Below are 25,134 nucleotides of genomic sequence, written 5' to 3'. Positions count from 1 at the left end.
TGCCACATAACGCACGCACTCGGGTCCCTCAACAACAGGTACAAATATGTCTCTGTCATTGTACATGTGGGTGTGAATGTCCTGAGACATACCTCCCTGGACTACATGAAAAGAGACATGGAGGAGCTCTTGGATTATGTAGCCCAGGGGGGTAAGACCCTAGCCCTGAGCAGCATCCTACCATCAGCCAGAATAATACCACAGTACAAGCAGAAAATGATTGATTTTAACAATTGGCTAAGTTTCTGGTGTCATTCTAAGGGGATCCAGCATCTGTCTGCCTGGGATAACATGATTGACAGACCTCGATGCTTTGCCAGAGATGGCCTGCATCTGTCACCCCTTAGCTTCTGGATACTGGCAAGGCTCTTGCCACCCCTATAGACCAAATTCCCATGTAACAGCTGCAAACAAATGCAATATGAGTGTCATGCTGCTCAACGCTAGAAGTCTAAATCTCAAAATGCACTCACTCTAAGCACTCCTTAAAATGGAGAACATCATCATTTGTGCTATAACAGAGACCAGGTTCAAGGCAACAGAAAGCACCCCTACACTATCAGGCTATAACTCATTCCACACCTTTCGTCCCCAGAACTTGGACCGAAGCTACAAAGGTGGTGATGTTTCCATATTCATAAAGGATGTGCACACCTCCAGAATGGTAGCCCAACATAATGCATCAGAGATACTTCAGGTGCAGCGAACATTGGGTAAGACAGCAATTCAGGTTGTAGCCTGCTATAGGTCCCCAACCATACCCCAAGACTCACACTCCATGTTCTTAAGCACCCTGGAATATATTATGGTCCAACCTAACACTCTCATACTGGGCAACTTCAACTACCCCTCCATTAACTGGGAAAACTACTCATGTACCAATACACTTGCCCAATGTTTCCTGGAATTAATTAATTCCAGTGCCCTGGACCAGCTCGTTCCTAGCCCCACTACAGGTAGCAACAACCTTGACCTGGTCATTACTAACATGGGCAACCATTGCTCTATACCAATAGTCAACTCGTCTCTGGTTAGGTCTGACCACAAATTAATCACCTTAGAAATCCAAACCCCCCCCTCACCCTGCAAAGGTAACCACCATGAAAAACTTCTCCAAAGCTAACCTTGGACTCCTAAAAACAGAGGTGGCTTACTTCACTGCAGCCATGCTAATGAAGAATATTTGCATGACTGCCGAATCATACACCAATGCACTGTACAAACACGTATACAAGTGCATGGATCTCACCATATCCAATTGAACCAAGACACTTTCCTCCAAGAAAAGGAAGCAGATCTGGTGGTCACCTGCGATAAACAAACTCTACAACAGAAGGAGGAAACTGATGCGAAATAAGGGGATGTCCCAATACTGGAAAAACTCCCTTATCTGTCTCAACAAAAAGTTGAGATCCCTCATCAAATCCTCTAAAGCTAGCTATGAAAACAGAATTGCAGAAGATAGTAAAGACAACCACAAGGCCTTCTATAGTTATGTAAAGAACCTTCATGGCAATACCCTGATTTGCTCTGAGCTACTGCACAAATAGACCTCCTAAACCGAGCCAACAGAGATGGCCAATATACTGGCCGACAGATTTAGTGCCGATGTTACCCTGCTCTCCAGCATCAAAGAACCAATCACAATACCAGTTGATTGCCAGGTACCCAGTATAACTGCTGCATAGGTTAAAACATCATTGTCCAAGGCCAAGAATACAGTTTCTATGGGATCTGATAATATCCCTGGGTGTGTCCTACATGAACTACAGAGTGAACTGGCACTTCACCTGTGTGCCCTATTATATCACAGCCTCAACTCAGGCTTTGTCCCTACCAATGGTGCACTGCTAAAGTCATCCCTCTCCACAAAGGAGGATTGACTACAGACCTTGGGAACTATCGCCCCATTAGTCTGATGAGTCTGATATGCAAAGCTATGGAACGCATCATCATGGACCTAATAAACAAGGCTATAGGGAATCTCCAAACTCTGGATCTCACAGATAGAACCCACAGTGTGAAAGTAGCTGACTCCAAGTCAGACTGCCGACCAGTCACTTGTGGAGTCCCACAGGGTTTGGTCCTGGATCCTCTCCTGTTTGGTATCTAATTCTCTGAAGTCCAGGCCAACATGAAGGGATTCTGGCTGACAAAGTTCACAGATGATTACAAGTTGGGTGCTATTATTAATTCATCAAGCAATGCTGACATCCTACAGAAAGGCCTCATGAAGACCAAACACTGGTGTCAGAACCATGGCCTTAAGCTCAATGCCAAAAAATATGTTGTCATCTCCTTTGGGAAAAACCTGGTTCCCATGAATTACCACATCAATAGTAGTCCACTGAACACAAAGTGTTATAAGAGATCTGGGAACAGAGGTTGACAGCAACTTCTCTTTTGACCACAACATTGCCACTGTGGTCAGAAGGTCCTCCTATGTGGCACATCTCATTACTAAGGGTTTTGCATCCAGGAAGAAAGAGGTTATTGTCTCCTTCTACTCTTCCCTCATTAAGCCAGTCATCGAGTACAGTGCCTCATTTGGCATGTACCTCATTAGACACCTGCAACAACTGGAAAGGCCACAAATGTATATCACAAAGAGGATCCTAGGCCTTTAAACACTTGTCCTATATGGACAGACTCAAAAAATTCCAACTATTCTCTGTCTCATATCACCTACTTAGAGGTGATCTCTGCTTGGCTTACAAAGTCATGTCTGAACCAGCTCTGTTAGAAATGCTACATTGAAAGAAATCCCAATCCCTCTGCACTATATGCTCCAGAGACCTTAACCTCATTACCACAATCAACAGAATGTGCTGGAGGGACAGGTTCATAACCCAGAGACTGCCCATGCTATGGAATAGACTTACCATGCATGTCAAACAGAGCACCTCACTGGCCCTTTTCAAGAGAAATCTTGATGAGTGGATGGGAAATAGAAAATTCACCCCAGGGATCACTCCAGTGGTTCTACTCAACAGAGACACTCGGAACTAAAGTCAGGTGGCATGATGCCAGGGTAATCCTATGGGCTAGGCTTGTAAAGGCTCCAGGGCCATTAGCCCAATACACACCTATGAACCTGTTTTTCCACCTGTGCTGAGATTTTTAGTTTACTTGTGATAGTGCATAATAGATCCTGATCTATTCTAATACTGCACATTGCTTTTATCAGGTCTATCTTTCTGAGTATTTTTGTTGATCTGTTCCCTCTTCTATACTCTTCTAATAGTGACAATTCTTGTCTTAGTTGCTTTATAGTTTTCTCTACTTGATTCTTCAATGATGGTATTTGATTTCTCCACTTTCTCTCTTTCACTACCCTGTGCTCTTGTGGTAGAGGTTTATCAGTTATTAATTTAGCTGCACAGTAATATATCCTGTTTACTTGTTATATTGCATGAATCTCTATGGGCAGTCCTAATTACTGTGTTTACTTGTTTTATCAAACTTCTAACTTTTTGGGTTTTATTGACCTTCTGCAGTCTATTTCTTTCATTGATCTTGATATGTCAATTTAGCTCTTTTGAGTGTGCACCTTTAACCCCTAGTGGGCATGGCTTAAGCCTTTAAAAGCTAAGTTATCACCTTACAGTTCTAGAAAACTCTCATTGAAAGAGGTCAAATATCAATAGAGTTGTGTTTGCCATCACATATGGTTCAAGACAAAATATCCTGGCACCTTGTAAGTAACATGGTTTTGGAATTATTAATGCAAATATGAACAATCAATATTTGATGCCTAGAGGAGCAGTAGGAGGTAACTGCAGAAGATGCCTGGAGGAGCACTCAGCTGTAATGAGTTAAGTCAATCAACTCTTCTCTTAGCTCGGTTTCTTCTAGACTGAGGGCACAGTTTTTGTTTTCCTTTCCGTGTGGGAATTCTATAGAAAGTTCTATTGCATCTTCCTGTGGCACATTCTCTTCAATTTCATCCTGTGCCATCCGATACTCTGTCATATGAGAACTCACTGACCTATCACTCCTCAACATTAACTGCGTCAGAGTTTCTACAGTTTCCTGGTTTATCCCTTGCTGTCCAGCTTCAAGTGGATGTTTATACTGGTTTTCTGTGGAATATTCAAAAATATCTTCATATGGCACCTGACCAATTGCTTCCCATTCCACTGGTTTCCCCATAATTTGGAGTGCCATTGTTCTGTCCTGTTGTGGTGCTTTCTGAATTAGATGTTCTACACTGAATGCTTCACTTTGGAGGTACTTCATGACCTCAGTTTTTATTTTTTAACTTCTCTATTACTGATCTTCTTTTCTACTTTTCCTCTTTGTCTTTTTATTTTTTGCATTGTAAAGTTTTCCATATCTGGATTCCTTTGCCTGTATTTCTTTTCAAATATCTTTGGTGCTACTCTTTTTGTATTGATTAGTTTTGCTTTCTCCTTTGCATAGATATTACAGCATAATGAATCTTTTTCTTACCCATGTCCATGTTTCTTCTTCAGGTGTCTCCTGATCTTCTTGTTTTTTTCCTTACTTTTGGGACTTATTCCATCCAGCTGTGATGTAACCTGTGTTAGACCTTCTACATCAAATCCTTCACTTTGCAGGCATTTCATAACTTCAACTTTTATTTTTTTAACTTCTACTTTACTAATCTTCGTTTCTACATTCCCTGTTTGTGATACTATTTTATTTACTGTGAAATTTTCCATATGTGGATGCCTTTCTCTGTATTTGTCTTCAAATATTTTTCGTACTGCCTTCTTTATGTTGATTAATTTGGCTTTGATCTTTGTATAAGTATTGCAACATATCAAATCGCTCTTTCTTTCCCATGTCTATATTTCTTTTTTATGCATATCAACAATATCTAGGTTTTGTTGTTTACATTTTTGTACTTCTTCAGATGCTTCTTTTTTCAAACAGATCAAAGTTTCTTGATCTATATACTGTTTTTCAAAAATCTGTTGTATTAATGACCCCATATTTTTATTTGAAGCTTCTGACAGTTATTTTTGCGGATGTATTTTTCTTTTTTCTAACTTCTCTCTTAATTTTTTTGTATATTTTGTGTCTGGAAATTCTGGGCTTTTGCATAATAGTAAAAATATGCAATTTCTTTCTTATCCTCAATAGTCCACTCTATCATCTTAATGGCTCTTCTTTAGTGATTTCTGTTGACTGCTACTTCTTTCTACAATAGGGGGGTGGCCATCCTGCCCCTGGGCCTGGCCCTATGTTTCTGTATTTTGAAGATTTTACACTGTCATTTTTTTCCAGTCCTGGCACCAATGCACCTACCAGGATAGGGCAATTTTTTTATCCTGTGTCTAGTGCACCCAGCTATCTTTTTTTAGCTTCTGATGTACTTCTGTCCATGATATATGGTATACAAAAACAGTCTATATCTCAGTGTCGCCTTGGTGAGATTTTGTGAAAAACAGGATTCATTTTGTGAAGGTACTCACATTGACTTGAGGATGAATTCCATTTCAGTACTACTACTCTCCTTTGCTTGCTGACATTTCATCTCTCCATTCAGATCCTCAATCTGCACTGGCGAGGGATGGCCACTAGGAACAAAAATGATACACACAATATTTTCAGATGAGCTCTCTACACCAAGCACAGTTTCCCTTGACAGCACACAGGGACCACACTCCAGACCTTGGGCTGGACTCTCTCTCTCTCTCTCGCTCTCTCCATGCCCCAAACAAGATTCCACACTGACCACTTTGGAGCATTGTGTCAATGTTCCAAGTTGCTGACACACACACTTGGCTATTTGATTTTTACACACACACATATGCACACACACGCACATGCACACACACACACACACACACACACACACACACACACACACACACACACACACACACACACACACCCTGGGAAAGGCTGGCACAGATTTACCAGCTGTGCCCACTCTGCCCAGACTATAAGGTAATTATGTTGCCACCAATCAGCTGCTCTTAAGCTCTTTGAGTAAAATTAATACAAATACAAATTGTACAGTTTGACCAATGCAGTAAGGCTTTCAGGAGTGGCCACAGTGTCACTAAAATAAACATAAATACTCTTAAGATGTTAAAAAGTATTCTATAAATGAACAGCCACAAGAAAAGGTATAACATATTTAATAATAAATAATAAAATAGAAAACATACGAATACTGAATATCTAGTTACAATAAACACCAGAGTTTCAAATTACCGGAGGTATAAAAAATAACAGGGTTGAATAGATTCACACAGATGCAAAAAAAAAAAAACAATACTCAACTAATCTCACTATATTTTCTTGACTGACTAAAAATGACTGTCCCCTAGTTAAGTTACTTACTACAGCAAGGCAAGATAGTGTACTACAGCAAGGCAAGATGGTGAGTGTTGAGTTGCTTAACACAGAAAGGCAAGATGATGTGTGAGGTTGCGTGAGATATCTGTGAGATATCTTTCCTGTCTGGTTCCAGAAAACAAAGTTCTGCTCTAAAAGTTCCATCATATCTCTCACTAATATCTAAAGAATCATTTCAGTACTTATTATAGAAGGACATCACATCTGGTCACCTGACTATGGTACAATATACACCCGGAGCTTTGCTAAGATCTGTTGCAGAATCTGCAAGCTATAAAACAATTTCAAAAACTTCTATGCTTCCACAGTAGCAACTAGTTCACCACTAAGGACAATACAGTAAGATTCATTGTCCAGATTTTCCCAGATATTTTTGTAACTGGCTGCAATCAGACCTGTAAGATAAAATCTTTATGGCCTGAACCAACCCATTTAATTTTCAACCTATTTTTCAAATGTAGGTGGACTAAGATTAACCTCTTCCTTTCTAGAATTCTCTGTTAAAACATATAAATTTAATCAGTTATAATAATACTGTCAGACATGTATGTATATCACTTTTCTGTCCAGCAGGATATATTGTTGATGCATTTTTAACCAGTAAGCACTTCTGATATAACTGCACAGTATCCAGTGTAGAGTCAATAAGTCTATCAACAACATCAGCCGGAAAATGACAATACAGCTACTTCTGTTGTTCAGTCCCTATTCACTCTGATACCAAACTGAGATGGGGTGCAGTTGGTGTCTGATTACTTGAAGGACAAATCTGGATTAGATAGTGATGCAGTGGATCTGTTGGCTTTGTTTTTGGAAGTTGTTTTTGGAAGTTGTGTTAGAGAACAACATCTTTGTTTTGGCTCTCGGTGCTATTTACAGATGGATGGCATGGCTATGGGCACTTTTTGTGCCAATAACTATGCCACCCTCTTTATGGCTGCATGGGAGACCAAGTCCTTGTTTGCTATAGGTGATTTTTCGAGGAACGTGATGTTTTATAGGCGTTTTGTAGATTATGTGTTTTTCCTTTGGAAGGGCATGAAAGATGAGTTATCTCTCTTCTTGAAGAGAGTTACTGGTTTAACACAGTATCTGAAATTTACCCATGAGGTTTCTGAGAATTGGATTTCCTTTTAGGATGTTTATGTTCAGAGATTGGAACATGGCCTATTGAATACAGGAGTGTATAGAAAAGAGTGTCAACACAATTCCTATCTCCATAGACACAGCATGCATCCAGGTTACATCTTTGGTAATATTGTGAGGGGGTCAGGTATATAGGACGTCACGGTATAATCCCAGTCAGGATGGTTTTGAGGCAGATGTTAGGGATTTATGTGAGAGGTTTAAGAGCAGGGAATATCAGCCATCTGATATGGAGAGAGGATTGGCAGACCTCATTAATTTGAGGGAATAAGCTGCTGCACTCTTTTTCTCTGAGACTGTAGCGAACCATGATGGCCCCTCCCAGGGTGTTCTGGCAGGGAGTAGAAATCATGGTTTCAGAGTGCCCTTATATCATACTAAGGATCTAGGTAGGTTGAAGGACGTGATTAGATCACACTGGGGTGTGTGTTAACACTGGACCCAAATGTGAGGAAAATTGGGGCTGCTGCCCCAGGTTTTGTCTATAAGAATGGATTGAATTTAAATAAATTGCTTTGTTATCCTGTTATGGATGGCGGAGGTGATAGGGTTGCTGATAATGTACCCTGTGGTAGTTGTAACTATTGTTGCTCCATAGACACTGATGTCCATTTCTATCACCCTGTTTATGGTGCTAACCATGAAGTTAGAGTTCATGCAAACTGTGTATCTACACATGTTGTCTATTTGGCCTCCTGTGGAGCCTGTGCTGCATTTTATGTAGGCAAGATGAACAGGAAGCTGAGGGACAGAATAAGGGAACATCTCTACCAGATCAGGATTCATTCCACTGTCAATGCTCTGTCCAAACATGTCTTGTGTAATGATTCCACACATCTTTTTCATTTTTAAGTATTAGATCTTACACACACTAGTTTTAGGGGGGGGGGTGAGGGGTAGAACAGAGAGTATTGAATCTAAATGGATTGTTAGACTTAGAGCAGATGTTTTCCTGGACTGAATGAGAAAGTACCATTGAGACCTTTCCTGAAGTCCAGGAGATTGAAGTGATATGTATGACTGTGCTTTTTACTTATATTATGAGAGCATTTTTATGAGAGGATTTATTGTTAGTGTTGTGCAATTAATATGAATTTTTGCAGTTTTTTTGTTTTTATACATCTCTATTCATGTTTTATGAGTGGTATAGGTGTTTTTATTTTACTATGGTTAATGTATTTTAGAGTAAGCACTTTATTTATGTTATGCACCATGATAGTTGTACTGTGCCTTTAATGGTTTATTTGTTTTTGGCGCCTTTTTTGCCATATAAGGGTGTACAAGAGGGGGGATTCTATTGGTCTGAAGAAGCCTATCCAGGTGAAAGCACTTACCACGTCTCCTGTTTGTATCACAATAAATCCGAATTTTAAAGTTTATGAAGCAGCAGTTTTTTCAGCTTTGTTTCCTGCATTTTGGTTAGTGCTGTGTTTACTGCCTGCATCGCTACTGTGCCTTTTATGTCAGTTTATGTGCTTGGACTGAGTTTGGCACAGGAAGCGTTAGTCCTGTGGGGAGTGATATTTCTTGGACTTAACTTTACAAATACTTTTTAAAACAAGTATCTGTACAAATCAGTGTGATAGTCAAATGACATAAAATTCTTTACAAAACTCCAGCTACCTATACTGGCATATGTTACACATGCACTGCCCCACTCTCCCTGGCACAGAAGGCACTACCTCATATCATCAGAGTCTGATTTACAAATAGTACGATTATGCATTTTTCAGCATATGGTCTCAAACCATAATTTTGGCACTAGTAGTTTGTCATTTTAGGCCTGTTTTATGATATCACCATCTTTTGGGGATCTGATGATTGTTCCCAGCTTACAAACATCATTGAACTTTGTGAGCCAGTGTCCCCCAACATTGGTCTTCACTTCAGAGAAGTATATGCTAAACAGGAGTGGTCCCAACACTGAAACACTACTAGTAACAGGTTTCTTTCTTTTTCTTAACAAGAAGCATCTTTATTAAATTATCACATATGACATAGGCAATCATACATTTATATAAATGCAAACAAACCATATTGCCACAGTTCCAGTTGCAAGTATGTTACATCACAGACCATATAGACACAATTTTAGTTGCAAACATTATACATGACTTATAATCTACCCAGTCATTGTCAGTCAAACATTACATAGCTCTTTCAAATCCTGCCTTTTTAATAACAGGTTTCTTATTGGAAGTGGATTTGCCTACCGGGAAAATATTTATCCTGTCAGTGATCCAGTTTGCTACCCACCTGTTGATGTAGGGGTTTATGTCTAATGCAATAACTGTATCTATGATTCCCAACTGAAGGATTGTGGGTTGAAATGTTTGGCCAGGTCTAGATAAGTGGTTTGTACTTTTTCACCCTCATCCATAGCCCTGGTGACTTTCCTAAAGAATTCTACCAGATTGACCAGGGAAGACCTCCCTTTGATAAAGCTAAATTGGGTCTGGTCCAGAGTTTGGACATTTCCTCTGTCATTATTGATCTGGTCCAAGATAATTCTCTCCATAGCCTTGCAGACAAGACTGGTCAAGCTTACAAGTTTATACTTTTTTTTTTTTTTTTTTGTGGTCATATCCTACCAGGGAGGAGTTAATTCATGGCAGGGAGCAGCATCCCCCCATGATCATGATTTCCAGGTCTAGGATATTTGTATCTCTGGTCAGGGAGGTAACTAGTTGCTCCAAGGTGCTTGTATTGATGAAGCCCAAAAACCTCTGAGCAAGTGAAGTATGGGTCATTTAAGCCTCCCAGTTTCTGAAGGGGTAGTTGATGTCTCCCATAAGTATGGTGTTAAGCTGAATGTTAAGATATCCAGTAGGTTTAGATAGGGAGGTGTGGTTTTCCAGTCTAATGTTAGGGGAAAAGTAGCTAGCAAGGATCTGCTAGGAGGTCACTCCTGTGGTTAGTTGAGGATGGAGCAGCTCAAGCTCCTCATGTTGTTGCACCAGTCTTGTGTACCTGTCCTTTGTGGACACTGAGACACTGCTTCCATTTGTATTATCCTGAGGAGAGAGGGGTCAACATGTATGAAAGGCACTGTAGCCTTCGATAGCTAGGGTGCCCTCCATGGTTCTGTGGCTACACATATGTCTGCATTCTACAGGATGAAGAGTGCCTCCAGGGAGTGCAGTGTTTTATTTAATCTTCTAGCACTGAACAGCAGTACTTTTAAGTTGTTATGACTGATTTTTGTTATGTTGGCATGGCTAAAAAAGGCACTATGGGTATAGATAGCATTTTGCCAGTATCCAGGAGCCAAGTGTTGATAAGTGCAAACCAGCCCTGGCAAAACATTGTGGTTTGTAAATCATGTCCCCCCAGGCTGACAGATACTGGATCCCCTTGTTGTGACACCAGAAACTAAGCCAGTTGTTGAAGATGATAATTTTTTGCTGGTACTATAACATCATCAGTGATGAAGGTAGGATGCTACTCAAGGCTAGATTAATACCCAGCAGTGACACATATTCAGATAGCTCCATCATGTCTCTCTTTATATAGTCCAGTGAGGTACGTCTTAGGTTCTTTATGCCCACATGGACTATGACCATGTTGTACTGGTACTTGTGATTTAAAGATCTAAGTGCATGTGTGATCTGGTGGATCCTGGCTCCAGACAGATCACTGTGATCACAGTGATCTTTTCCTTGTTTAGTTTGGAAGAGAAGCTATTACGATTTTCAGAGTTATGTGTTGTGTGAGGTGCTATCTTTTCTGAGTGTGCATGGGTCCACTGAGAGATGCTTTTAGGAGGTCTTGGATGTTTGGCTAGATTATATGTGAGTATCACCATCTACATTGTTCTATGTGGTTGTTCCTTAGTGTTGGTAGTGAGTGTTTTGAGTGTAAGACTGACAATCTGGTTTGCATTTTTCATGTGTGCATATGAGACTTTTGCCTCTACTGATGTATATCTACATCTCTCATATACAGTGTTTGTCTCTCCTAAAATTAAGGGGTTGTCAGAGAACATGAGGCAGTTACTACACTGCCTCAGGATGCCCATATCTAGCAGGTAAAAAACAGAGATAACAAGGAAATACATATCCATTATACTAGATCCTTAATAGATGGGAAGAAGTAGGGGAGAGTCACTTAAAGGTCTAAGTGACAGTGTTTAGTAGCATGCTATTAGATGACATTCATGGTGCTGCCTTCTGCAGCTCTTCCAGCAGATAGGAGCAGTGAGTGATTATGGAGACCATTTCCTATGCTGTATTTTAAACTGGAGAGGTTTGTGTATATATAAGGCATTGGTAACCATGTCTGCATGATGTACAAATGCAAGGCTTTCATACCAGTAGGATGAAAAATCTTTACACAGTTAAGCCCTCAGGCCAGTCAGATAAATGCACAATAAGTCTCCCAGCAGCAGTCCCCAACTTGGATGCATTGAATCAGCCCTCTGCTCTAACCAGAGTGTAGAATAAAACTTTTTAAATGTAAAATGAACTACTTCTAAGCTCAAGCATAGTAATGAATGCTTTATAGCAAAAGGCAGATCTCCTGCAGTATTAAGAATCCTTAGAAATAAGTTTACAACTCCTGAAAATTTTCCCAAATACAGAAAACTGTGTGCAAATGTAGGAAAAGTTCTGCAATTGCAGAATAATTTTGTAAAACTTAAAAATATGTTGGCAAATGCAGAACTTTGATAAACTCAAAACAGCTTTTGCAGTATCAGTGGACGATAAGCAGTACATTAATAACAGATGATGTTTCTTTAACAAGTGCAGACTGAAAAGCAGTGATAAATTCAAACAAATCAATAAATACAGTGCAGAACTGTAAAATAGCACTGAGATAGAACAAGTGAAAAAAAATACTTATCAGCTTTGTAGGTCCACAGGATAGTTTTAGATGCAACCCAAGGGTCTTCTAGTCTCAGAAGTCCAAGTAAGGCACAGAGAAGCTTTAAATAAATGCTCTAAAGAAAAATATCTCAAGCATCCAAAGTGTCACTAGATATAGGTAGATGGATCACTAAACTTGTGGTCCATAAAGATTTTTATCAGTTGTATAAATTGCCTATTTCAAAGACAGTTTTGTTGCATAGAGAAATATCCCATTATCAGCTCATTACCATACCTCTAAATTGTCTTTGTTTAACAATAGTTCTGTCAAATTTGTGAAAGCAATATTGTTTGCCCTGGATGCAAATGCACTGCATTGGTAAACACAACCCCCTTACACACATATTGAGACACCGATTCATGCTTGCACATACAAACGCAAACACACACAATCACATCCACATACCTCCTGACAATCCTTGCACTTACACTCATACACCAAAAATCAAACAAGACCAAGATGGCCCACAGTAATTCAGACCTAAAAATATACTCACCCATTTGCCCATATGCATACTGCAGCACACACACACATACACACACACACACACACACACACACACACACACACACACACACACACACACACACACACACACACACACACAGGCTCTAGATTCACTTCCTATCCCTCTTAACATGACCAACCAGGAAGTCATATACTCAAACACATGCACAAATTCATATGGCATCAGTGATGGCTCTACATACACACTCAAGCACACACACACACACACACACACACACACACACACACACACACACACACACACACACACACACACACACACACACACACACACACACACACACACACCAACAAACACACCCTACTCCTACATCTTCTCTGAACTTGCATACACAGCAACTGCTTCCATTGAAGTGAATGGATGTCTATTGTCCTTTGACAGTGTTCATTTTTTCTCCAATAGTGGAAATTTGTCAATCAAATAAATCACTAGGCAGCTTAAATCAGGGGTTGCTGCCAATCCCAGGAGAGAACAAATGTTTAATTACCATAAATTATTCCTCTGGATTGCCTTATCACATAGCTTCAACAGCAGGACTCCCTTCTGTGTTGAAGCTTGTGCTAGTGGGAAACCTTAGAGATAAGGCAGTCTATGAACTGGAAAGGCAAAGACTTCCCACTTATAATAGCCCTTTCTAAACTTAGGCTACATTTTTATAATGTAATTCCTTTCCTCTACTTATCACTAGCAACATTTTAGCATGCACACATTTATGAGCATGTATGCAGTATTGTATAATAATGCCAGACAGCATTTTATGCCTTGCTTGTTTCAAAAGTGTTTACATTTTCATGTTAACACATTCATAAGACGATCAATCTGCAGACTATTACAAACTTAGCAATAATCCAGCCAATAACCTATATTCAAAAGTTCCCTCCAGCCTCAAGTAGGGCAACACATGATAGACCATGGCGAATTTAAGGCCGCCCTGATGATTATTTAAGTTTACCTTGAAGGTGGTAAGGGTGTTTCTCTGCATGACATGCAATAAGGTTTGCTCCATAGGTGTGGGATGCAACTCTATCACACTGGCTTGTCTTATTTATTTGTTTTTTGAAGATTAAGTTCCTCTGTCCTGGTGTTTGACTTTCCTTTTGTTTTGTGAAGCAATAGAGGGTCAAAGAAGGTTAGATCTTTAATGGCTCGAATATCTGGGCAAAGAAGCTGAGTATAGATACAGAGAACCAGTCTGTCATGAAATTACCCAGGCTGTGCCTGCAAATGGTCCTCTGAGATCAGTCTACTATCCTGGTAAACAAATATAAATAAATAAATAAATAAATAATAACAAATAAATAAAGAAGTTAAGATTTTGAGAACACTGATCTTTTTTATTTAAGAGCCTCTGCAACTTCTCTGGTTGAATGATATATTTAGACAAGTACATGCCAAAAGGGGCATTATATTTAGTTGTGTCTTCTGTGATATCAGTAAAGGAGATTTAATGCTTTTCTTGATCTAGAATAGATGCCTTTGGAAATGAAATGAACCATTTAGAAGATTTTTGAAACTATTCTTGAAATCTTGAGATATGATGGTTCAAAAGATAAGGGATTATCAACAAGAGCACCTAGATCTCTTACAAGAGCGTCCGATGGGCATATGTGTGCCATGTATATGGTATGGCAGAATGCTGTGTTTACCAAAATTAACTATACTACATTTTCACATTTAGGTTGAGGCTCTTGTCCTTGCATTAAGATTATCAAACATAGTTGCTTTGTAAAGTGTTAAATAGCAGTTAAGTGTAAAGTAGAATAAGGAACAAATTGACACACTCAATCTTCACAATCAGCGAAACTAATGTTAATATCAATTTAGGTTTCTTTCATTTTCAAGTTATAAGTAGCTGTCAAGTTTAAAATCTGCATTACATACATGGCATCACGTCTTATATTAACATTGATTTAACTTGATTTTCCAAATGTGGAGGTTGGATTGCTACTTTATAAGAATAAAAAATGAACTAATAGCTGTGGCAATTTGTACGTGAATATATGTGTGTGTGTTTGTGTGAGTATGAGCTATAATCTCATAATTCTTTTATTCAAAGTTAGGACTACTTACTTACTTACTCAAAGTTAGGACTACTTTTTTTAACTCTGAGGACTTTAGAAATATTCTGTTTAATTTCTGGAAATAGTGCTGCTTTATATAAATGAATAAGACTTTTTTTCCAGAAAATGCTCTTAGATGTAACTTATTCCATATAGTCAGATATATATATTCAAATATATATATATATATATATATATAGAGAGAGAGAGAGATCTAGTGTATTTCTTTCCACTTCTTTCTTATACAAATCACAGAACTTTAAAAATTAAGGAAGGTATTCTGGCAAGTAGGTTTTACCTTTTGTAACTCATCTGCAGAATAGTAAATTATTGTAAGATAAATACTTTTCATTTTCATGGGGATTATTTGTGGATGACTTATTGAGAGAACACAGGTAACTATAGTAATATCTCAGAGAATGAATTTGTCTAATAATTTTAGTCTGCCATTCTTTAATTGAAACAAAATAGGTAGTGTTGGAGTTTGTCCAAGGTTCCTTTGTCAGACATGAGTATTTGTCCTTCTCTGATGCATTCAGATTTAGCAGAACTCATTTTCCTGTTAAAATGTGAATGGAGTAAATTGCAATCCAATTTGTTATACATTGTCTTGATTTTTTCTTTTCTGTTTAGCCTATTTTGGACTCATTTATATTGTCCTGCATTGTTACTTGTTTTAGCAAAGACATCTTTTTAACAGGATTGAAAATGAATGCAATTTAGTTCATTTTCAAAACAAAAATGTTCATGGAAGCTAAAACTATACTGCTGTAGACAGGCCTTCAAAACAGAAAAAGCATTTAATTTTGTTCAAAGTAATGTGTAATCTCATAGTATTTGTATGTTCTAACAGTTTAATGGCTTGGAAAGTAATTTAATTTAAATAGCATAATTGAAATGAAAATTTCACCAATGGTGTTCTTAAATGTCAGTAATTGTCTTTTATTTTGTACTGAAGCATATGAAGCAGAATGCTTTTTACAGTGTTTTTCAAAATAAAAGAACAAAACAGAGTTGTCTGCTTTCATAATGTAAAAGAACTGCCAGCTGCTTATAAACTTCTATTTAGCTGTTTTAGAATAAAGAGACAATCTTCTGATAAATTAACAACATATATTTCATAGTGAAACAAATAAATTATCTAAGTAGAAAATAAAACTCATCATCCCAATGATAAAAGTTTGCTAAATAGTATTTAGCAGTAGTAAGTCTGACTGAAGTGATGTTTGTATTTTTATCCAGTTTGTTGAAAGTATATTTCTTAAACAAGTGCCTCTGGAAAGCTGGGTGTTGGGTGGACCATCTTCTAATCCTCAAAACACTGGCTTCCCAAATTAAATTGAATTAATATGCTTTGGGAAAGTGACCTACTATGTGTCTTTGTACTTGAATGAGTTAATTTAGACTACTTTTTCAATAAACTACAAAACTACGTGAAAGATACATTTCACTTTCATTTTCTGTTTTCATGTCATATCCAGATTTTTTGATAATTTAACATACAACAGACAATGAAATATTAATATGATTTAAAAGCTTATTAAGTAAAAGGTAAAAAATGGGTATATTTAAAAATAAGTGACAATTTTGGGAGTATTACTAGCATATGGAGTAAATACTGCTGATAAAGTAAACTATAATGCACTTTTTAACTGTATATTTATAAGTAAACAGAATATTTGTAAAGTAGTGCTTTAGATAAACATTGCACAGGTACAGTTATTTGTTTTCATTGTAACAGTACTTGGCCTTCTAGATAATTATTTTAAGTGCAATTTTTAAAACTACAATATAATGCAAGAAGGTTATCTCATAAGTGTAACTTTGTATTGAGAACTCATAAAATAACTTCCATAATATCTACTTTGTATAGCTCTGTTTACAAAAGTGCAATATTATGCTGAGACAGTCTTCTGTCTTTATACCTGATGATGCATTTGCTTTAGGACATAGAATAACTAGAACCAATATTTGCAGAATTGCAGTTAAAGGTGCCTCATTCTAGTATAAACCCAAAGTCTATGTGGTCATGACAAATCAATTCATGGCAAGCAGCTGATAGCAGATTTCTTTCCTTTGCTCTATTACGTTTTCTGCAGAAGTGTCAGTTAAAACTACTGTCCTCGATTACATATGAAAGAGTAGCAACTTTTTTGTATTGTGTCCAAATGTATACCTTTCACTGGCATTTACTTAAGTATTCCACGATGATCAAACAGTACCAAATCACCAGTTTTGTTCCTTTCTTTAAGGAGTATGATACCACTTCACTGAAAACTACTGCAGTTTTCCATGAAACATGTGATATTCATCTAATACAAAATTGCCCTGCTGGATTAATTGCTGAATGCATTCCATTTCTGCCAATTGACATTGGTCACGTGATAAATTATTTGCTATAATCACTCATTGCATATTGGGTGATAGTACGTAGGTGATATTTAGTAAGACTAATTATCTGCTGGATCTGTTAAATAAATACACTTATGAGTGCAACGCATATTGATGTTTACTGCATCAGGAAACAAACCGAAAAATATACTTCTTTCAGGATGCCATCATGCTCAGTACCTGTTTGGACAACATTTGTATTGAACACATATTTAAGTTAGTTTAGCCCTTTCTTTTCTTCTGGTGAGTAATTAGGTTTTCAAAGTATATTATGTATCCTGCATGCCCCTTCAAAAAGGTTGCTCACAGTTTTCAAGATTTTTGCATCATCCCAGCATGGGTTACCTTTTACAACATGGGTGCAGAGATTCAAAACAAGTGTTGTAGGTCTGGCCTCCCAAGATTTCCTGATAGCATTGTTAGTTTCTATGAATTATCCAATTTATTTCTTATCTCACCCTGAGAGGAAGCTCTTAAGTGAAATAAAGATTTTACTGGAATGGTTTTGGCCTCATTGTAGTGAATGATATCAGCATAAACTAGTTTAGCTAATAATCTGTACTGCGTAAAACAGTAAGTAGCAGTTTTACATGTTTGCATAAGATAGATTTCATTAAAATGAAGCATGTTTCTTCCATATGTTGCAACATTACAAGAGGACATTTTATGCCTTAGGAAAAGTACAGAGTTACATTAGTAGTAGTGGGCAATATACATATGCTGGCATCACTGTAATAGCTGAGACATCTATACATATCTAAAATGGGACACTGGCATATGTAATATAGTGATATTCTAAATAGGTGTGAAAAAAGCATAACTCACTGCCAGTACTTTATATAGCAGAATGGAGGGCGGCATGGACAATACATTAAAGAAACATGGCAGGACCTATGGCAAATAATAATAAAATGCAGTTCAAAATGCTCTTCATATTCTTGTGACCAGCGATTCTTTTGGATAGGAACCTTTATGCCTTTTTATTTTTGACATGTGTCCAGTAAGGCTAATGTTAAAGGATGCATTCTATTTTATAATGGGTCTGACTAGGGCACAATATAAGGGAATTGTCACTTCTATGGATTTCGCAACTTGTTTAAAAAAATATAGATGAGTTCCTGACTACAGTATAGACACGTTAATCAAAGGATAGGGAACAATTTAACCAGGTGGCCAGATGTCTAATCATTATTCCTCAGTAATAGAGTGCTGTCAAACCTGTAAGCATTTGCTTTTTCCAAAAGCAGATAATACTACATTTCATGACACTTAGTTTCAGACCTTTGTGTGTTTCCCAAGATGCTTAATGATGTTAGTCCATTTTGAAGGGTATATGTATCTTCAGCTAGGCCCTGCTTGGAATCATCATTAACACTGGTTAACCAAACATCATTGTTGTCAGTGCTGAGGACAGAGAAAAAAATATGGAACAGAACAGGACCAAGCATAGATCCCAGAGGAAAAATACTATTCACCCTCTGTCTTTTAAAGGAAGCATCTGCTACATAGTCAATTTACACTTTGCCCATAATTCAGCTGTTTACCCCATTTTAACACATGGGGCTCAATGTTTAAGGCTGATCATTTATTCACAATCCATTCAAGCAATATGGAGTGAAATACCTTGGTCAGATCAAGTTAGGCAGCATGAACAGTTTGACCACAGGCTACGGCTTGAATGCCCTTATCTATAAAGTTGACAGGATTTGGCAGGTATGATCTTCTGCTTATAATGTCAAATTATTGTGGTTCAAGTCTATGAGATTTTAGTAACATAAAGCCAATAGACCTTTAGTTTCCAGGGACAGTGGTGGGTCCACACTTATGCAGGGGCATCAGTACATCAGTGTGGCAAGTTTAGGGAATGTAACCCATATATAGGCTTAGGTTAAACAGTTTAATGCATGGATTCTGCTTGTTCATATTGTTCACTGTTCATTAGACAACTCAGTATATTATCAGGATCTACAGAGGAAGTTCTTTTCATCTATGAAAGTATCTTAAGGACATGTTCCTTTGTGATGGTGTGGGAGTGATTCAGGGCTGATTGGTGTTGATTGGGATGGGAGTTTCACAGAAGAAAGTAGAAGAACATTTGTTTGCTAATATATTTGCAATGTCACCTGAGTTTGAGTGGCGGACCCCTTATGGAAAAATTCAGAACAATGTTGCAAATTATTTCTTGAGTTTCTAATGTATCTGAATGACTTGCAGTTACTCTTTGCCTGTTATGCAACTCTCAGTTCAGGGGATGCTTTACTGACCTTTATAGTAACTTTCAATTTCTCATTGATTTTTTTATATTATCATCATGCTGGTATTCCTATCCATACTTGATTTTATGAAGCCTTTTTCCTTTCATTAGAACGTTTGATTATGTCAGTTGACCACTAGGGTGGTTTATTTTTGAATTTAACAGTGTGCTTGATTCTAGCTGGACTTGTCTGATGGCTGTATCTAAATGGGTATTAACAATCTGTAGTGCTGCTGGCTGCATACATAAGGTCAGCTAAGGCAATGTCATCATAAATTTAGAGATTTGATCATATAATTCATAAAGTTTCACCCTCCCAAAGTTTCTAAAGAGGCCAGTGCTTGTTCTTGGAGGAATGTAAATTCTGAGAATACAGGTCACAAGTTAGTTGTCTGAATTCAATGGCAAGAGGCAGACATAGGGAATAGATTAGACAATGCCTGTGTTAGTGATCACCAGACCAAGAATACTTCTGTTCCTTTTGGACTTGAGGACAATTTGATTGGGTAAGTTTTTGTTTATACAATCCAAAAATCATTTTTCATACCATACCATATACTGGAGCTACTGGTGCTTCACAATATCGAGGGGTGGTTGAAGTCACCAATGATTACTGAGTTTTTGCATACAGGGGTATTATGAATGAATGGCAGGAACTGCCCATGATCATCTGAGGTCAATAGGTTATATCTTAGTGGTAAAGTAAGCTGGACTTCTAAAAACTCACTTTTATGGCTTCTGCTTATCAGCCTTGAATGGATACAGTCAATGGCAAACACTCAGACTCAAAAGCAGTTTTCAGCTGGCCTAAAGGTATGGTAGGCATACAGATGAGGGACTGAATGAGTGCATTTACTACATTTGAACCACGTCTCAGTAACTACACAGCTGGAGATTCTTTGCAAATGCAAAGTGCATTGAGATCAGTCTGCTTGTTAAGGCTGCAGGCACTGAGAAGAACAACCATGATGTTGTCCAGTTTTCTTAAGCTGTGATGTAGATTAGATGAATTTGGCCTCAAGTAGACAACGTGGGAACAGGAAAGGTTTTAGCCAGTAAGCAGAAACCCTTAAATGTGAGATGTAGGCAGTCCTTTGTAAAGGAAGTTGGGACGTTGATCATCTCACCCCAGGTCAATACTTTCAGGTCCCCTTCCCTACAATGACACCAACTACTTAGCCAGCTGATTGAGCTGATTATCTTTTCCTTATATATACGCATAATTTTCAGTGAAAGGAGCAGTCATCTCACAAGCAGAGTCTTACCCTTATCTGTCACTTGCATAACATGGTCCAGCATTACACGTCAAACAGATAGATGCTACTAGGTGGATCAGGAGTTCATTTTCAGAAAGCATGAAGCAGATTCTACTCTATAAAATGGCTGGCTATGGAAGGGGAACTGGTTTACTGACCCTCCGTAATGTCCAGTGCTTTTGAGAGATAAACCTTAAATTGGGAATTAAGGAAGAAGTGAGGGCATGTTAACACAATAGAAAAGGTTGGAAAAGGAGTAGTATTGCTAGTGGTTACCTTCCTACAAAGGGTGAAGACTGGAATCTCTTTACAGGAGTAGCATCACGCAGTCCAGTGCAGTCAGCTGCAGGTTTTATTTTATTTATATTTGTTTACTGTAGTAGTGCACTGATTAATATTGACCAGTTTCTGGCTCAGCCCGGGTGAAATACAAAACATTTCACAACATAAAAATATAGAAATGTAATCAATAACAGACGAGTTCAGACTAATTACACAGAAAAACTGTATATACATTGTAGTGAGCAAGCACAGTGCAATGTACAATATCTGTTTTAGTTTTTAAAGTGGATCAATCTTTAGTAAATCATGAGACAGAAGAAAAGACAGGAAAGCGATAAGTTAGGTGACATGTCCTCTGTTGAAGCAGGAGCATTTGACTAGGATGCAGAAATGCTTTTTTGACTTGCATTCAGAATTTGGAATAAGTGTTGATAATAAAGAGTAGGGTCCTGAGAGGAAAAAGCATGTTCAGTAGTGTGGAGTTGGGTTCTAAGTCTAATGAGCATTGATGTGGCTTGTAAGTATTCTAGGTTTGTATAAGGGTTTTTTTTTTTATGAAGTCTAACTACAGAGGGTACTTAACATTTGTTAAGATTGGGTCTTGTGCCACTCTACTGCTTAACTGATTTGTCTTTTTTTTAATATTAGACTCTAATTACTCCTTCCATGCATTACAAAATTGTTAAATTTACCTCCAGTCTACCTAATAATCCTCATCACTACAGAGCACTTCAACAAACTGTAAAGGTACAACTCCAAGACTATCTGAATTATGTTCAGCTGAAAACCACATATAACATCCTATATAATCCAAGTGACTGCCATGCTACTGGTAAAATCATTAGTAAATATACTGCCTAGGGAGACAGAATTCACATTATAAGGGTCTACATCAAACATCTATCACTGAATCCAAAAGTCACAATAGTGACTCACTATAAGCACTGCAGACTGGAAAACTACATATCTATCTCAAAGGAACTTAGATCTGATTCCAACTTCAAACTTTTTAAAACAATAAGTAAGAAGGTCACTGAAAAATCAATCAGTAAAAACAAAATGAAAACTCCAGCAAAGCTAGAACTTCCACTGAGTGACCTCCCAAACCTCTTGTATCAGAGGCACATAGGATATATGCAAATGATACTTATGAACAGGTGTTTCAGCTAATTGGCAATTTTGAATGTCCATGACTTGTTTCGTCATTTTATTGGACAATTTCAGGCCAATAAAGCCAAACCTCACTAGTTGTGGATATGCATATTTTGGCCTTGTTATGACCTCATCAGCACAGCACAAGCAAAGTGTTTGACTAAACATTAGAAACACAGGGCTGTTATACCCAGCTGATGTCCATTATCATTAGGATCACTGCAAAAATATCCCAAACAACAAACTAAAACAATAAGTAAGAAGGTCACTGAAAAACCAATAAGTAAAAACAAAAGGAAAACTCCAGCAAAGCTAGAACGTCCACTGAGTGACCTCCCAAATGTCTTGTATCAGACAAAAACTTTAAAACAACATAGTCATTACTCTGGCCCTTTGCTGCTCTATGGCGTGACCAAAAACAAGTGTATTCTAATCTAATACACTTATTCTTATTATAAATTCACCAATTACAGATACATACCATCTAACAGTATGGTTACCTTTCTTTTATGCATGCATGCTTTTCATCTAAATATACAAAACAGTTCATCTGCCCATAGATATTAGAATCTGTATACTTTGATTATAAGTATAGTTACCTAAGCTGGTTGTTGCATTTATACTAATGAGCTTTTCTCCACTGGCCTTTGCTGAAAAAGGTCTATTCACCAAGACACTCTATATCAGTTAGCAAATGAAAGTATATAAACAGAAATGAGCAAAATAATAAAAGTCGTCCTTCCATCATCTGACTTTCTATGGTCACACCATCAAAAACACTACTTTTTTGGGGCCAGATAGCATATCAGCATGCCCACTGGACAGCCTGGAACAGTACCTATCAGCCTCTATAGTGAGTATATTCAATATCATCCTCCAAGCAGGCTTTGTGCCAAATAAACGGAGGACAGCAATAGTCATTCCTCTGCACAAAGGTGGGGTGTCAGTGGACCCAGGTAATTATAGACCCATACGTTTGACTAGCATCATCTATAGGCTATGGAATTAATCATCATGGAATTAGTAAATAAGGACATGGGCAACCTATAAACTGATGACCAAAGCCTGTTCAGTTTTCTCAAAGGCATATCCTGCCTACTTAACCTGTTTGACTTCTTTGAGAGGGTTACAGAATCAATGGATGAAGATAAATGTATACACAATCATAGCTGGACATCACAAAGACATTCAGCACCACACAACACACAGATATAGATGACATTCAGCACCACACAACACACAGATATAGATGACATTCAGCACCACACAACACACAGATATAGATGACATTCAGCACCACACAACACACAGATATAGATGACATTCAGCACCACACAACACACAGATATAGATGACATTCAGCACCACACAACACACAGATATAGATTACATTCAGCACCACACAGCACACAGATATAGATGACATTCAGCACCACACAGCACACAGATATAGCTAGTCGAGCTAAAGGTAAATCCCTAAGCACCTCATTGGATAGCAAACTGCCTTAGTAATTGTACCCTGGAAATTAGAGTGGGTGGGTCTACCTCCTCTAAAAGACCTGTAACTAATGGTGCACCCTAGGTTTTAGCCCCTGGGCCACTCATCTTTGGAATTTACTGCTTGGAGGTCAAAGCTAATGTAAAGAATGTATAGCCAACAAAGTTGCAAATGATTGTAAATTTAGTGTCATCATAAACTCTCCAAAAGACACCAAAATCCTCTAAGAGGACCTTTCCCACTCAGATAGCTGGAGTCAAAACCATGGCCTAAAACTAAATGTCAAAAATGTATAATCACGTCATTCAGCAGACATGATGTCCCCTGTAATTACTTCTTCAACAAGACACCCTTGACAATTGACCCAGTAGTTATGGACCTGGGAACATATGAAAACATTGTGCTGCTCTCTTATCATCATGTGTCCACTATTCTAAGAAAGTCCTTTTCAATGGGTATATTGACATCTATATGAAGGGATGTCATTATTCCACTGTATTTGGCACATATTAGCTTGATCATTGAATATAATGCTGCCTTTAATAAGTACCTGGCCATGTCCTAACACTTGACACAACTTGAATGACCACAGCACTTTCTCACCAAGAAAATCAGGGATGTAAATCATAAAGGCTACACTAACTGATCCAAAGCCCTTTCCCTCTTCTCAGTATCTTCCAGGCTATCTGACATTCTTACAGAACCTCAGTTGACCCATCATTTTGGACGTACAGCACATCTGCAAGTCAAATAGTAGCAGAAATCCCTGCTCAAGAGATCTTAATCTCTTCTGCAACATAAACAGAACATGCTGGAGGGATTGATATGTCGCACAGAGAATTCCACTTTTCTAGAATTACATTCCTCTTCACATAAAGCAAAGTGCATCTTTTATACTATCCAAGTGTAATCCGGTCATATTAATGAGAAACTACAAGTTCAACTCTGATTAGGCACCTTTGTTCCTTATGGATAGAGGTGACACGTAAATCTTTGCCCAGTTCTGGACTAGTCATACTTAAAATAGAGGGGCCCTAGATTATTTTATACTTAAAATAAAGTACTAAAATATTCCTGAAAATGCATTTCTAGGCTTCTAAGGATCTTCACGGAGTAAACATCTAATTAGTACCTATGAACCCACAAAGCTATGTGGACCACCTTTTGGTTCGGATACCGGATGGTTCTGAAAAAGAGTGAGGAAAGAAAAATAACTTAGCAAAGTGTGATTTGTAAATTAAGAATGAAACATACATTCTGAAGTTGTACATGAGCCAGATCAGAAAAGAAAAAAGCTCATGTTATATAAAGAAAGACTGTTTTGTAAGATACATAGTACAGGGATTTCTTATCTTGAACAATGCAAG

Source organism: Protopterus annectens, chromosome 10.part0 (genome assembly GCF_019279795.1).
Source record: "Protopterus annectens isolate FY-2018-M chromosome 10.part0, PAN1.0, whole genome shotgun sequence".
NCBI lineage: Eukaryota > Metazoa > Chordata > Ceratodontiformes > Protopteridae > Protopterus > Protopterus annectens.
The sequence above is the reverse complement of the archived record's forward strand: the minus strand, read 5'-3'. Positions refer to the sequence as shown.